Source organism: Trachemys scripta, chromosome 10 (assembly GCF_013100865.1).
Source record: "Trachemys scripta elegans isolate TJP31775 chromosome 10, CAS_Tse_1.0, whole genome shotgun sequence".
NCBI lineage: Eukaryota > Metazoa > Chordata > Testudines > Emydidae > Trachemys > Trachemys scripta.
In genome coordinates, this window is record NC_048307.1 from 70004745 (window position 1) to 70020567 (window position 15823).

At 41.7% G+C, this 15823-nt stretch overlaps 1 protein-coding gene across 5 annotated transcripts in view; it reads right to left on the reverse strand.

Moving 5' to 3' along the window:
• The window catches only part of ZFAND6 (zinc finger AN1-type containing 6), a 57184-nt gene that overhangs the window by 30006 nt on the left and 11355 nt on the right, over nt 1-15823 (reverse strand). The gene's annotated exons all lie outside the window — the stretch shown is intronic.

A 15823-nucleotide genomic window follows, 5' to 3' on the forward strand; every position in this document is an offset into this window, starting at 1 on the left:
CGGCTGAATCTGCCGCATCAGCAGGTAAATAAAACTGGCCCCGGCCCGCCAGGGTGCTTACCCTGGCGGGCCGCGTGCCAAACGTTGCCGACCCCTGTACTAGATCAAGGTCTAGGATCTAAATATCTATCTTGCTAATTTCAATAAAGGAAATATGGCAAATATGGGTGTGTGTAATTTAGTTCTTACAAATCAGCTATCTACACCTTTACCCCGATATAACGCTGTCCTCGGGAGCCAAAAAATCTTACCGCGTTATACGTGAAACCGCGTTATATCGAACTTGCTTTGATCCGCTGGAGTGCGCAGCCCCCCCCCCCCCGGAGCACTGCTTTACGACGTTGTATCTGAATTTGTGTTATATCAGGTTGTGTTATATAGGGGTAGAAGTGTATATGGGTGGAGAGAGCCTGCTTTATGTAAGAAAGTTAAGACAAAATCATCAAAATAAATTTTGTAATTTAACGTTTAACCATGCTGGTTTAGTAAGTTTTAAACCTAGTTTCAAAGAAGTCTGTTTTCAATATCCAGGTTAGTAGGACAACATTTTAAAATATATACTCACACAGTTGGGGAGGAACAAACAGCTTAACACATGCGTACTAGCTTCCTGACTTCCCTATCTCCAAAAACATCTACTTAAAGTACATTATTTTAAAATCTTGTTTACTCTAGTACTCAGTTTTCTTCCTGTAACATTTAATGTAATTGATCTATAAATTTTTAAGGTTATGTTGAACCACTGAAGCAGAATCATATTGCCTTAGTTTGAATAATCACAATACCATTTCATGTCCCAAATTAATGCCCACAAACTATATAAAAATGTATTCTATTAAATCACTTTTTAATAAGTCAGCTACCGGATATTCACTTATGATTTCCTATTGCACAGCCAATTTCTGGTGAAAGATGTGTTTCTTCAGTGTTTTATACATGTGATTTTCAGCTAAATTCAAATTTTATATCAGACCGATCCTAGTTGGAGCTCTGCAGAGGATGGAAAAGACAATCCTAATTGGTTTCCCCCCTAATCTCCAATTCCTGTAATTTTACTGGAATCTGAAAGTCAGCAACCAGCCAATATGCAATAAAGTACTGTTTTTTGATACAGTCCACATTTGGAGCCTCCCAAAAATCCAGCAATATAGTAAATCTCACCACACTGATCTGTTCATGGGAGGGGAGGAGATGAATGGCTTACTTACCTGGTTCACAGTCACACTGCAAAAAGGAGGGAAGAACAGCAACAAGCGGTGAGCACGGAAGGATGAAAGTGGAAGGTCAGCAGATAAAGAATGGGGTAGGGACAGTAGGTAAGAGGAGGGAAAAGGATGCAAGGGGTGGTTTACCTCTGATCTCACAATCCCAGCAATAAGTGGCCACAGGACAGCAGGAGCAGGAAAGAGGAGAAAGATCAGCAATGATTATGTCTGACCTGGGCTAGGACACAAGTTACTATAATTAGTAGTATTACCATATAACACCTAGGATACCTAGTAATAGTAGACTACTGAGCTAGGCGCTGTACCAACAGCTAACAAGATCACGCTCCCTGCCCCTACATTACTTACTACCATAATCTAATGTGCTCTTCAAAATTTGATTGCATCAGGACTTGCTGAACATATATTTCATTACTACTCCTACACAAAATAATCTAAAGAAAGTTACAAGAAACACAAGTTCTCTATACAAATACCAAGAGAATCACGGATTATGAAGATTTAGCTTTCAGCAAATGTCTTTGCATATACTGCACCATGAATAGCTGTTACTTTGAAACAGTAATTACTACTTACAGCCACACTCAAGGTTCACATAAAACAGATCAGCAAAAAATAGTTTTAAGGATCAAAGATCCTAGCTGCTGAAAATAAGGCACTTCAGGAACTCTGGTTCATCTCATACCAGTAGAGCAAATTACATACAATGACCACTCAGAGGATACAAGTGGTAAGCAAAATCTCCTTTTCTACAAAATGTATTCACATCAAGCTGCATTGTACAAAATGAAGTGGTGGTTCCATAAAGTTTCACTGCTCTTGTCAAGCTGCTCTAGCATGACAGAGAAAATCCACTGAAAGATGTGTAAGTATTAGGAATATCAGCATTATAACACATACACTCAGTTTTTTTGAATACTAAGAGAAATCACATTTTGTTTACACCAGAGATTTAACAGAAGCAGAGCATGAACAAAAAAGAGTTTTATCAAAATGTCAGAATTTCAGAAGCTACAGGCTGTTACACAGAGCTATTGGTTTTACATAGTTTTTAAGAGTACCACTTCTTTATACTGAAGCATCTGACATATCTGTTGCATTGCATAGGAGACCAAATGCCCCAGTCCAAAGATATAATCTCAGAGTTCTTTCCCAGTTTATACATATTCAGTTCAGAGTAGTGAAATACAAATAAAAATCACAAGATGTGTTTCAGATGTCTATCATAACATCGTTAATGTATTTAAATTGTGCATATTTCTGGTTTCCAAGTTCTTCAGAAATAACTTTGCAAAGTTAGGACCCTAAAAATCTCAAATCACATTTTTCCAAGTCAGCTTGCCTTGTCCCACTGGTGGGAGATTTTATGAGAAAAAGCTAATAAAGACAAGCCCAAAGAGCCTACAGTGAACTTGTCAAAGCAGTGTTGGAGAATTAATCTTAAAGCAAAACCAGGAAATTTTTAGTTTCCAGAAATGGCAAGAAAAATTGCCGTTTATCATCTGACTGAAGTTACAGTACCAATAGCAGCATACCTCTATTTTCCAATACTGAAGCACAGCATCAGTGCTATACACAAGTCCTGACGAAGCCATAACATTGTGGCCCAAAGGTGAGTGCGTGAACAAGAATGTCATCAGGACACGTTCAGAATTTAAGACTAAAGGGCACTGCTGTAACATCTTAAATTACTTTTACCCCTTTCTATGACAGAGGAATGTTAAACTGCCAAGCCATATTTATAAAGCTACAAATCATAGGAAAATAAGAGCTTTGTCGCTAAGGCTCGATTCAGGCTGACCTCCCAAAACAGGAAATAAAAATGCAAAATCATGCCTATAGGTTAGACAAATAGCAAACAATTCTTAGAGTAGGCATGCTTATTTTGTAAAGGTATCTGGAACACTGGTATAAACTAAATAGTAATACAGGAAAAACAGGAACCAAAGTTGTTTGTACAAGCAAAGACTAAGTCTGAATAAATTTCAGACCCATAAAATATGGACATTACATACGAGATTGCCTTATCCATCTCTGAAGGGACTTGTGTGAATATCTTTCTGGGGGAGGTCATGAGGAACAATGGAATGATAAAGGAAACTTGAGAGGTATAACGGAGGGAAACAAGGGATGCAAAGGGGATGGTAGGGAGGAAAAAGATACCTGATATCAGAGACTGTCTGGGACACACTGTCTTACTAAAGTGTTGGGGGAAGCTGAAACAGAGAGGACGTAAAATTTTCAGTGTAAAATTTTGCTATTCCGTTTAGCTAACCCAAGGGGTACCTATCTAGATTAGTTTAGGATTTTGAAGGATAAGACCAGGTATGTTTTGAATATCATTTATAAAATGTAAAGCAGAGTTACACAACTCCAAAAGCTGCCTTAGATCCTGTGTCTGAGAACAGTTCTAGCTTTGCAAAGATGACACTCTGCAAAGGAAATTCAAACATTTACAAAATTAGTAGTTTATTTTGAGCTTCAGTGAATTGAGTATTCTAAGGGTATGTCTACACTGCAATGTAAACCAGGGTTTGAACTCTGGTTCAAGATTAACCCCTCTTCTGTCTACACACAAATCATGCTAACCCAGGGCTTGGTCCCAGAAGCCCTGATTGTAGGCGTATATCTACACTGCAGTAAAACACCAGCAGCTGGCCTGTGTTAGCTTACCTGGGCTGAAGCGAGGCTATAAAACTGCAGTGTAGATATTTGGGCTCAGAACCCCGGTTTTTGGCCCTTGCAAGGGGAGAGAGTCTCAGAGTCTGGGCTGCAGTCCAAATGTCTACACTGCTATTTTTAGCCCAGCAGCCAGTGTCAGCTCATCTGAGCTCTCAGACTCAATGCTGCAAGTTTTTTAAAAATCCCAGTGTAGACAGCCCATAAAGGTATGCCTACACTGCAGTTAGACACTCGCAGCTGGCACATGTCAACTGAGTCAGTCTTGTGGGTCTTGGGCTGCAGGATTATAAAACTGCACTGCAGACATTCGAGCTCAGGCTGGAGCCCAAGCTCTGAGATCCTATGGGGGGGGGGGGACGCGGTGTCAGAGCCTGGGCTCCAGTCCCAGCCTCAACATCTACACTGCAATTTTACAATCCACTTCCCAAACCCCACGGGCCTGAAGCAGCTGACATGGGCCAGATATGGCTGTTTAATTGCAGCGTACACAAACCCTTCTCTCTCGCAGCAACAAGGGCCTCACTTACTTTAAACAGATATTTAAACCTAGAGGAAAGAGGCAGTGATAAAAAGCTGTTTTAACACAAGTTCTCAAAAAGATACCTGTTGCAAAGAATTTTGACAGCAAGAACAGAAACTAAGAGCAGTTGCTGCAAAAACAGTACAGTGTCGAATTTGAAAGTCAGTTTATAGAATTGCAGTTGTACAACAACTAGCACAATGGAGTCCTGGTCCATGACTGAGGCTCCTTGGTGCTACTCCAATACAAATTGTATCATTTAAGTTAACAATTCAAGACCTGGGCATATGGTTAACTTTGGGGTTATTGCTTTTACTACTCACTATAGCGTGCTATGTCGCTTCCATCTGAAGCTGTGCACCATGTCTAATTTAAGCGAACAGAATATACAATATTCTCACTGTGATCACATGCTACACGGGGCACTCAGCTGAAAGCTACTGCCTTGCCAACTGTAGAGAGGATATGTAGGGACACATTTTCAGCTAGTGAGAAATGTAAGCATTCAATTCCCTGTGGCAAGAATTACTTTTCCAATTTTCTACAATGCACTTAAATTTATCCATTGACTCAGAGGGTGCTCCTCTATTTTTGTATTTGGGCATCCAGTAACTTATGAGGTACATTTTAAAAGCCTGTTCTCCAATGATTGTAAAAAGTGAGTAACCATAGGATAGAAGTACTGATTCTGCATGCCGGCTAAGAAAGTCTTGTGCTCTATGTAGCTTGAAAGGTTGTCTTTCACCAACAGAAGTTGATCCAATAAAATACATTACCTCACCCACCTTGAATCGTTCAGTTTAGTTCACCAAAATCCCATCTGCACAAGTGAAGTTTAATTATTCATTGCCCATTACACAAGCTGTCAACTTGCACTTGAGCATGGGGGCACTGGCTGATTGGCACATCCCAAGTCACACTGGAAATGAAAGTTGGCCTCCTTCCTCAGTTTCCTTGTAGATGCCCAAAATGCCAACTGCCATACATTAGGCAGGGAGCACAAAGCTGAATATATATATATATATATATATATATATATATATAGTCTCCCTGAAGGGTAGGTTGGGGATCATTTACAAAAAATAGGGATGCAGGTCAGATTTCATTATCAGCCTCAGATCTCAGCCTTGTCCATCCAGGATTTATGTTATGTCAAATCAGCACCTTGTCTCAGAGGGAGGGGTGTTTATTTCACTATACTGAATCTACAACAGTTTGCATTAATGTAGTGACTTGCCTTTTGAAGGTTGCCAAAACACAGCACCCTGCTAAAATATTGGCACTGCTGGAGCAGCTAACTGAAATCATGCAACAGTGGTATAGGAAAGCACATTTAGCCAAGGACACTAAGGCTATGGGCTTGTCTTTACTACCCAGGAGATCCACGCTGCTGCAATTGATGCAGCAGCTGTCGATTTAGCGGGTCTAGTGAAGACCTGCTAAATCAACAGCACAGCGATCTCTATTCGACCCCGATACTCCAGCTCTCCGAGATGAGTAAGGGAAGTCGACCAGAGAGCGTCTCCCATCAACGCAGTGCAGACACTGGGGTAAGTCTACCTAAGCTATGTCAACTCCGGCTACATTATTCACGTAGCTGGCGTAGCATAACTTAGGTCGACAAGCCCTATGCCTACACTACAAGCGCTACAGTGACATAGCGGCCACTGTAACACTGTAGTGCAGACACTTACAACACCACCAGAAGGAGGTTTTCTGTTGCAGTTGTAAATCCATCGCCTTGAGAGGCGGCGGCTAGGTCAATGGAAGAATTCTTCCATCAATCTAACAATGCCTATACTAGGGTTTAGGTTGGCGTAACTAAGTCTCTCAGAGGTGAGAGTTTTTCATGCTTCTGAATGCCGTAGTTGGCCAACGTAATTTTTAGGTGTACACATCAGACCTCACACAAATCCTCCAGTCTTCAGAAGAGGCCCAGGGTACTGTGTGTTTTTAAAAGATCAGCATGGAACAGACACACATTTTTAACATCTCTTCCTAAAGCCGATATGGAATAAACTACATGGATTTTAATTTCTCAAACTCAGAAGGATGAAAGGCAGAGCTGACTGTCAGGACTTGAGTAAAAGTCTACATACCAAACCTAATGATTTAGCCACTAAATCAACCTTTCTATCCAAAACACAATACAAGTACTCACTTTGGGTACAAAAAGTTGTCAACCACCTTTTTTGGACAACCAAATTTGACACACGCTGGTTTTGGACAAGATTTAGGGCTTGTTGACAATACCACTTAAGTTGATGTAACTTATGTCACTCAGGGGTGTGAAAAAGCCACCGTCAACTGATGCACGTTACACTGACTTAAAGTGGTGTCTACACCGTGCAATGTTGGCGGGAGATGCTCTCCTGCCGACATAGCTTCCGCCTCTTGTTGAGGTGAAGTAATTACGTCCAGCTTTGTCGATTAAGTGTGATAGTGAAGACAAACCCTTAGATCAGGAGCGGGCAAACTTTTTGGCCTGAGGGCTGCATCGGGCTTCAGAAATTGTATGGAGGGCCAGTTAGGGAAGGCTGTGCCTCCCCAAACAGCCAGGCATGGCCTGGCCCCCACCCCCCATCCGACCCCCCCCCTGCTTCTTTCCCCGATGGCTCCCCCCGCCCCATCCACCTCTCCTGCTCTGTTCCCTGATCACCCCCCGGACTGCCCCCCCCACCGCCCCATCCAACCCCTCCTCCTCTTCTTGATTGCCCCACCCCAGGACCCCTACCCCATCCAACCATCCCTTCTCCCTGACCCACCCCCCAAACCCCTGCCCCCATTCAACCCCCGTTCCCTGCCCTCTGACCGTCCCCACCCCTATCCACATCCCCGGCCCCTGACCAACCCCGAACTCCTCTGCCCTCTATCCAACCCCCCTCCCCCACTCCCTGCCCCCTTCCCGCGCTGCCTAGAGCGCCGATGGCTGGCGGCGCTACAGCCGCGCCGCCTAGCTGGAGCCAGCCATGCACCAGACAGCACAGAGCACCAGGTCAGGCCGGGCTCTGCAGCTGCACTACTCCAGGAGCTCGCAGCCCCGCTGCCCAGAGCATCGCGCCCACAGCGCAGTGAACTGAGGCTGCGGCAAGGGAGGACAGCCGGGGAGGGGCCGGGGGGCTAGCCTCCCAGGCCAGGAGCTCAGAGGCCGGGCAGAACGGGCCCACAGCCATAGTTTGCACACCTCTGCCTTAGATATTCAAGTCCAGGTCAATTCCCCTTCCTATTCCCATCATCCTCCTACTCATTTACCATCCAGAATATTTAGATCAGCAAGTTAAGATCACAATGGTCTAAAAACAGTACTGCTGGATGCCACTGTTTCCCCACTTAATATGATGGCACCTATGTACAGAGTTCTTTCCATAACACTACACAGAAAAAATATATGGTCACATGGCAAGAGGGAGCAGATAAAGGGGATGGAGGAAAAAGAAAATCTGTAGAATTAACAATATGCATACCAAATTTCAACTCAGTCATTTTGCTTGCATGTTATATAATTCCTTTCCTTCTCTTTTGTGCTTTTAAACTGTAACCTCTGAAACAGGGCCCTGTCAATCTATGTATCTGAAGTGGCAAGCACCCTTTGGGGTATTTATTAACAGTACTAAGTACTCTCTTTCCTCACTGTCCCACACCTGATCCCCCAAAAATACTAGAGAGCAGGATTTATATTGGTAAGTGATCAGGACAAAAAAACATATGGGATACTGTGTTTACAGTGACAGTAACATTTCATCAGGCAGGATAACCAAGATCAACAATGCTTCACAATTTGGCCAACTGCAGCCTTCACCAGTAAAAAGTACTTCTGCCTCAACCACTGGGATCACCTTAGAAATATGTACAATAACAAAAGATTGAAAAAAGGTAGACACAAGCTTGTTGAAGAAACATAGATAAATCACATGATTGAGTCAAGTGAAGTTTATTTAAAAGACCTACCATTACAGAAAAATATTCATTTTTTAAAAAAGCAAATTTAGATGTAAAAGTCAATTGTAAACATTAAAATCTTGAGAAGCATATTTCACTCCAAGTGGAAGGAGCCTTCTGGTCAATTAAGGCTTACCGAAGAGTTTCAACCCATTCTTATGGCAGGATAAACAGTGTTCTAGGGCCTTGACAGTGAGAAATTAAACTGTCATCAAGGCTGAGGCAGGGACATGGGAATTCTCCAATATAGGGGACAGACTGATATCACTTCCAGTATCTGTGATTGTGCAATGAAGAATTGATGTAAAAATTAGAAAGAGCTGGGAATAAATGGGCAACAAGCAGAACCATGCAAGGACTGGTTTATGTACTGTGCATACGAAACTTAGGTCATAGGTCACGGTGACTTTGCAGAATGGCAAGCTAATTGCTGTAGTAAAATCAAACTAAACATTAGCCATGTCCGTCTGAAATCTCTAAAATGCAGTTTTGTAGACAACATGTACAAGTCGCTTTTTCTGGCAAGTATATTGAGCAATTCTACTTAAATATATAGGAAAAAGATAAACATAGGGTGGAGATCTAACAATGGAGAGAGAGAAAGAACAGATGAAGTTGAAGGAAGATACATTATGATTAGTTAAGAGAACAGTGTGACATTAAGAAGGATAAAAAGGACAGAACAGAAGCAAGTTATCTTTTAAAATGCAAAAGACAGAAATTTAGTTGACTTAACAATATGGTACATAACTCCTAGTTTTAAATCAAACTTGCACTTTGTACTACACCTATGAAAAGGCATCAATATTTGAAAGTTGGGCCAGACCACAAGAATTACTTAAATATAGTGAGATTAAAGCTTTCCATCCTTTCTGTACTGATCTCTACAGCTTATTGGGAACCTGATTTGTTGTAAATTAGTTGACAGCTCATTTTTAAAAAGAAAAGAGAATCTTTGCAATATTAACAGCAAAGTTTCTTTTTAATAGAAGTCTACTGTTGTTTAAAATCAGTTGCGTACATGTGTGTTAAATAATTCATAATCCCCCCTCTTTAGAATCACTGCTGCTCTACCGAGGTGGACACAAGCCTCCTTTTGGACTGTCATGTTTCATTTTTGTTTCACCACCTCTTAATAGGGTTGCCAACTTTCTAACCACGGAAAACTGAACACCCTTGCCCCACCCCCTGCCCTGAGGCCCTGCCCCTTCTCTTCTCTGAGGCCCCTCCCTCCATCGCTTGTTCTCCCCCACCCTCACTCGCTCATTTTCACTGGGCTGGGCCAGGGGCTTGGGGAGTGGGAGGGGGCGAGGTCTCCGGCTCGGGGTGAGGGTTCTGGGGTGGGATGGGGCCAGAAATGAGGGCTTCAGGGTGTGGGAGGGGGCTCCGGACTGAGGCAGAGGGTTCGGTTGCTGAAATGGGTAAGGGCTCTGGCTGGGGGTGCCGGCTCTGTGGTGGGGCCAGGACTGAGGGATTTGGGGTGCAAGAAGGGGCTCCAGGCCAGGGTTGAAGGTTTCAGAGTGTGGGAGGGGGCTCTAGATTGTGGCAGGGGGCTTGGGTGAGGGAGGGGATAGGGGGCTCTGGGGTGGTGCCAGGGATGAGGAGTTTGGGGTGCAGAAGGGGGATTAGGGCTGGGGCAGGGATTGGGGTGCAGGCTGTGGGTGGTGCTTACCTCAGGCAGCATGTCTCTCTGGTTCCTAGGCAGAGGTGCAGCCAGGAGGCTTTACGCGCAGCCCTCGCCTGCAGGCGCAGCCCCCGCAGCTCTCAATGGCTGCAGTTCCTGGCCAATGGGAGCTATGGAGCCTGCGCTTGGAGCAGGGGCAGTGCATGGAGCCCCCACGGCCACCCCTATGTATAGGAGCCAGAAGGATATGTCGCTACTTACCGGGAGCCACATGGAGATGGGTAGGGAGCCTGCCAGCCCTGCACCAACCGGACTTTTAAATGGCCCAGTCAGTGGTGCTGACCGGAGCCGCCAGGGTCCCTTTTTGACCAGGTGTTCTGGTTGAAAACTGGACACCTGGAAACCTTACCTCTTAATAAAGTGGGATATTTATACTGTGTAGTGACTACATGACCACTTATCTTTGAATTTTACTCAGCCAAACTTTGTTGAACTGTTAACAGATTACCGTAAATACAACTGCAAAGCAACTTCATTCCAAGATTTAACACCAATATCCAGCAGTATCATGCAATTATTGTTAGAACTATCCCAACATAAAAAGCCTAATGCAGTTCTTAGAAAATTTTAATTATATAAACTCCCCTGCACTGACAACAAAAGCTACCTTGGTAAGCTGCTTACCTGAATTCAGAGAAGCTAGACAGGAAAAACCACCTTCAACTTCTCATTTTGCATTCTCACCCTTTAACAGACACACCAATTTATCCAAAAGCTGCAGATCTCTTGTTAAGAAAGGTTCACTGTATTGCCACACCTGTCCTACTAAGCTGCTTTAAACAATGTTCTACTGGACAATAAAAGTACTACAACATGAAGGACATAATTCCATGAGACTATACTTCTGAAAGCAACTTCAGTCACTCCACCTCCTACAAGAGTTTAATACAAACTTGGTTACTTTTTTGCAATCTGATGCTTAGCCTTATTTCTTTTGCCACCAGATAACCAATTGTTGGTCATATTGTGTAAATCAATCTACATATTTCTAGACACATTTAGTTCTAAGATATATAAATTACTCCTTAGTTTGAAAACTACTACTGTCAGCTTGATTTAATCCCAAATGCCTGTAAAAATAGGATTTTTATGGGAGAAACTTTAAACATTTTTCTTTCCAGTACAATAGCCCAAAGTTGTGTTAGTACTCAACAGCCAGAAAGTGAAAGTGTCTAGTCTATTTTCTTTGCCCACGTTAAGTGTAGCGCAGACACACATTCATGGTAGAAAATAGTTATGAGTAAAAGTCCACTACAGGGCATTCAAGTATGCTGGCAATAGCTAATTTTTGGCCTAAAAAAATACTAATTTTAAGCTCCTATTGTAAGGTGGCTTTGAATTTGTATTTATACATTTCCCCAACACCTCATGTGGCTACACAAATTAGAACTATAAATCACAGGAGGCACACCATAGCATTACTGTCTTAAAACACAGGCTACTTAAACTGTTTGGGTGGTTGTCAGAGCTTGCCAGGTCAGCCATGCTGTTAAAAGTTTGGTCCAGCAAACAAGGTATTACTACATATTAGGCTATCCTTCAGGATGTGGTATTTGTCAGTGTCATGATACAAATGTGTCATAGCACAACATAAAATGGCTAACCAGGAATCACCCTGTGCACAGGAAGCCTAAATTCTGAATGCAGAGACAAGTTCAGGTTCTGCAAATCTTGACAGGTTAACAGCAAAACAGGTAAACTTCTGCGGATTTCCCATTTAAAAACTACTGTATGGGAAGTAAATATTCACTCTCTTACACCCTTCACCATCACCTTCTGGCAAATAAGAAGCTTTCAATCCCTATAGCTTGTTTAGCATGTAAGGGCTTGTCTACACTGGCACTTTACAGTGCTGCAACTTCCTTGCTCAGGGGTGTGAAAAAAACACCCCCACACACTGCAAGTTTCAGCACTATAAAGTGCCAGGGCCAGTAGCTGTGCTCCCAGCACCAGTAGCTATTCCCCTCGTGGAGGTGGGTTTTTTAGAGCGCTGGGAGAGCGCAGCGCTTTAATGTTGCTAGTGAAGACTCGCCCTTAAGTTCAAGGCTTCAGTTATTTGACAAAGAGCCTCGAGAAGTTGCCTGAAGCTGACTTAAAGGGGTGGGGGAAAGAAATTAGGTTTTAACTCATTTTGTTTCTTCATGATGAATAAAACCTTTTCAAAAAAGTTCTCTGTATGGAACATTAGAAGTTCATGTCTTGTTTACCCCATTTTACCTGCAAGATTATGAACAACTAGAGAACTAGGAGCATAACAAGCAGGGAGGGCAATGCTTTTCATTTAGACTGTTTAAAGCGTTGTTTTTGCTAATCCCTATTTAACTCAAAAGCCCTATAAACACAGTTGAAATAAGAGATCTGTAAAAATGTACCACCTGTCCCCCCACCCTTCAATTAAAGGTTGAGAGGTTACCACACATGTCTGAGGGTATGTCTACACTTTAAGTTGGAGGTATAAATTCCAGCTCAAGGAGACACACTCATGCTAACTCAATAAGAACAGAATATAGATCGCAGCAGCACAAGGGGTTAGCTGCCCGAGTACGTACCTGGGTCTTGGATGGGTACATAGTCAGGGTGGCTAGTCCCTCATGCTGCTATACACTATTTTTAGCACACTAGTTCAATCAGAACTACCAGGGGTATGTCTCCTTGAGCTGGAGTTTACCTCTTCATCTCAAAGTGTAGACACATCCAACAAAATCAGGGAAGAAGGACTTAATATTTCTACAGTAAAAAAAACAAGCAGGGGAAAAAAAAAAAAAACATGTTATGTTGAAAAAACTTTTCATGCCTCTGTTATATACATCAATGCAGCTAAAATGGGCCAAAGCTATTTTTTATTGCTTTACAGGTCATTTTATTGATTGACTGTTTTCACACAACTTTGTTACAGTATAATCAACCTCTTCCATACAAAATTCCACACCATGGGAAGCCAAAGATATCCACTTGAAGTCCCTGATCTTATGTATGAGCTCGGTACCTCCAGTACCCTATTCGTAATCCACTTGCTGGCAGCACAGCACCAACAGCCAAAGCTGCCCCTTGGATCCCCACTTAGGCCCTGTCTTCACTAGGAAAATAGGTGTTAGCTACCACATGTAGCTAACATGGCAAAAATTCTAGTATGGACAAGGCAGTTTTTACAAACATATTAATACTACACCACTTTTCCTAATTTGGACAACCTTAAAGCAGTATCTTCACCATGAAGGGAGTTCCGTGAGAAATGCAATACAGCCCCAAGTTGTACTATCTTTCCCAAGTAGTTTACACAGAGCTGAAGGGGGGGGGGGGCAGTGTGCGTCAGCTACATCCATGCTCAATGCAGAACCACCCAATCACTACTCCATGGAGTGACTTCAGAAGGTAGGTGGGAGGAAGAATGGGTCCTTTGCCCTCTCTTTTCCATGAATGGATGAAGAAAGTATGATCTAGCCCTAAGTGTCAGTTAGGAGTTTAATTTTAAAGAGAATGTAAACTTCACTTACATCAGATGTGTAAATTCCATCTTGACATAAGTAGTATGTACATGAATCTCCAGACACAGAATATACACCTCTCTGTGTGTAGAAGAATTGTCTGTGTAAAATGATGTTTTACTAGTAAAAATTGCTGGAATAACTAGCAAATCTATGCAGATTGCTTAGCTACAATTCTGAATACAGGCAAGAATGCCTGCTGTATCTTGATACAGAAGTTCTCTAGCCATGCCAGCAACGTGGTACGTTTATCCTTTAGGGCCAATCAGAATTATATACATGAGGTGAAAGACTCAGAAATGACCTGTTCAAAAGTTTAATGCATCAGGAAAATTACTGGTCCCATCTTTGCTAGCTAGGTAGATCATGTACAAGAAAAGTTAAAGAATGGTTGCTTCAACCGCTGACTGGTTTGAAATAAGTTAAACTAGAAAAGTCTGCTGAAAATGTCAGTTAAGTAAAAGCAGCATTCTGCATAATTAGTATTTAATATTACACAAATATGCAGGATTTTGCTTGTGTACATTAAATATACATACATATAATACATGCTTAGTTTGCACAAGTATAACCCTGTAGTTTATTTTTACTTTCATTTGAAACATGAACTCTGGTCACTCAATTAAGGCCTAACTTCAATTGAAAGATGTTTGTGATACTTTGCACTTAAAGTCAATTTTTGTCTAAGTACTCCCTTTCTCCTGTAATTAAAGAGTAGCAATTTAAATAAGAGGCCTCTGGCCCAAGGGCAGTTAGAATGGCCAGTAGAGCTACTGATGAGTATTAAATATTTCCATAGTTTGATGGTCACACATTTTGTAATAATACTTTCTAGTAGTAAAACACATTTCCAAAAAATTTTGGAAAGTGAATGAAATTATTCCATAATAAAAATCAGAATATGTAATAAGTGTGCGTAAGCCTATAAAATACTGAACCAAGTCTGAGATGCCACTGTATTAGGATGTTCTTAGACAAAAATGAAAACGATTTATAATCCAAATTTTTTTAAAAAGAAAATTAACTAATGGAAAATTGAAAATGTGTGAAGTGTACTATGTTGACCATGTCTAATTATCTTGTGAAATGCTTTGCACTGTCACCTGGAAGATCCTGGTTTGATTTTCAGGTCTGTTCTTCTATTCCCCAAACTTCCAGGTACTGCCACATCTTAGCTACTTGTAATGCATCCATCAACTTGGTATTTAAGCATTAAAGTTAATCAATGTCAGAGAACATAACATAGTATTTCTTTGATCCCCAGGAGCAGGTGTGCATGAATACAACTGTGCATGCATGCACATACAGACACTTTTTTGTGAAGGAAGGGGAGGAAAATTAGGGAAGGCTTTCAAAAAAAAAAAAAAAAAAAAAAAGTATGCCTTGCATTTGAACCAAATACCCAGACTTGAGCATGATCTGATCTCTCTGTCTAGGAATACAAAGGGACCGCAGTAAAAACACTTTGCAATACTCAATAGAAACTCCTCTCCATAATACTAATTTATAGCATGTTCCAATCCTGAAGACCCTTGGACACTGAGAAAAGATATTGCAAAAACTCACCCCTAAATATAAAAGCCAAAAGGGGGCGGGGGGGGGGAAATGGCGTAGAAACTGAAGATAACCCTCTCCCCACACCCAAACAACAAGTAACCACCACACTATGCTCAAGTAACACATAAGATTCGGGGTGGTACTGTATTGATTAGTTTTGAAGAAAGCCCCATCTTCAGCTGGAAGGACTGTGGCTGCAACAAAGCGCAAGAGGAATTAATTTCCTCCCCTGCACCCCCCCTCTAATTTTAAAAAAAAAAAAAAAAAAAAAAAAAAAAAAGAGCTCTGATGGTCCTTGATATTCTGGGAAGTTGTATTAAGAGAAAAGGGAGGTGTGGGGGAGACTTAGAACACATTAAATCTAGCTTTTAAGCCTCTTTGCATACACTGTTCCAAATACACCAAAATCTATACAAAGTGTTCTTCTCCTTTTTAAGTATAACACAAAAAATAAATAGTATCAATCAAGTGACATAAACCTGGACATGACTTAAAACAAAGGCAGATGACTTTAAACAAATGTTATCATTGTATAATCTAGTAGCAACTGTCACATTCAGTTAATTCAAGTCTCATCAGAACCAGAGAAGTCAGAGTTAAAAATAAAGCTCTTTTGGAGTTACACAACATTATAGAAAACAGCAGCATGATCCTCAATTTTTTACAATTAACACAACTAGGTAAGATACTGTTGTACAACTTGACTTTTTCAAATAAAAATACCAAAACT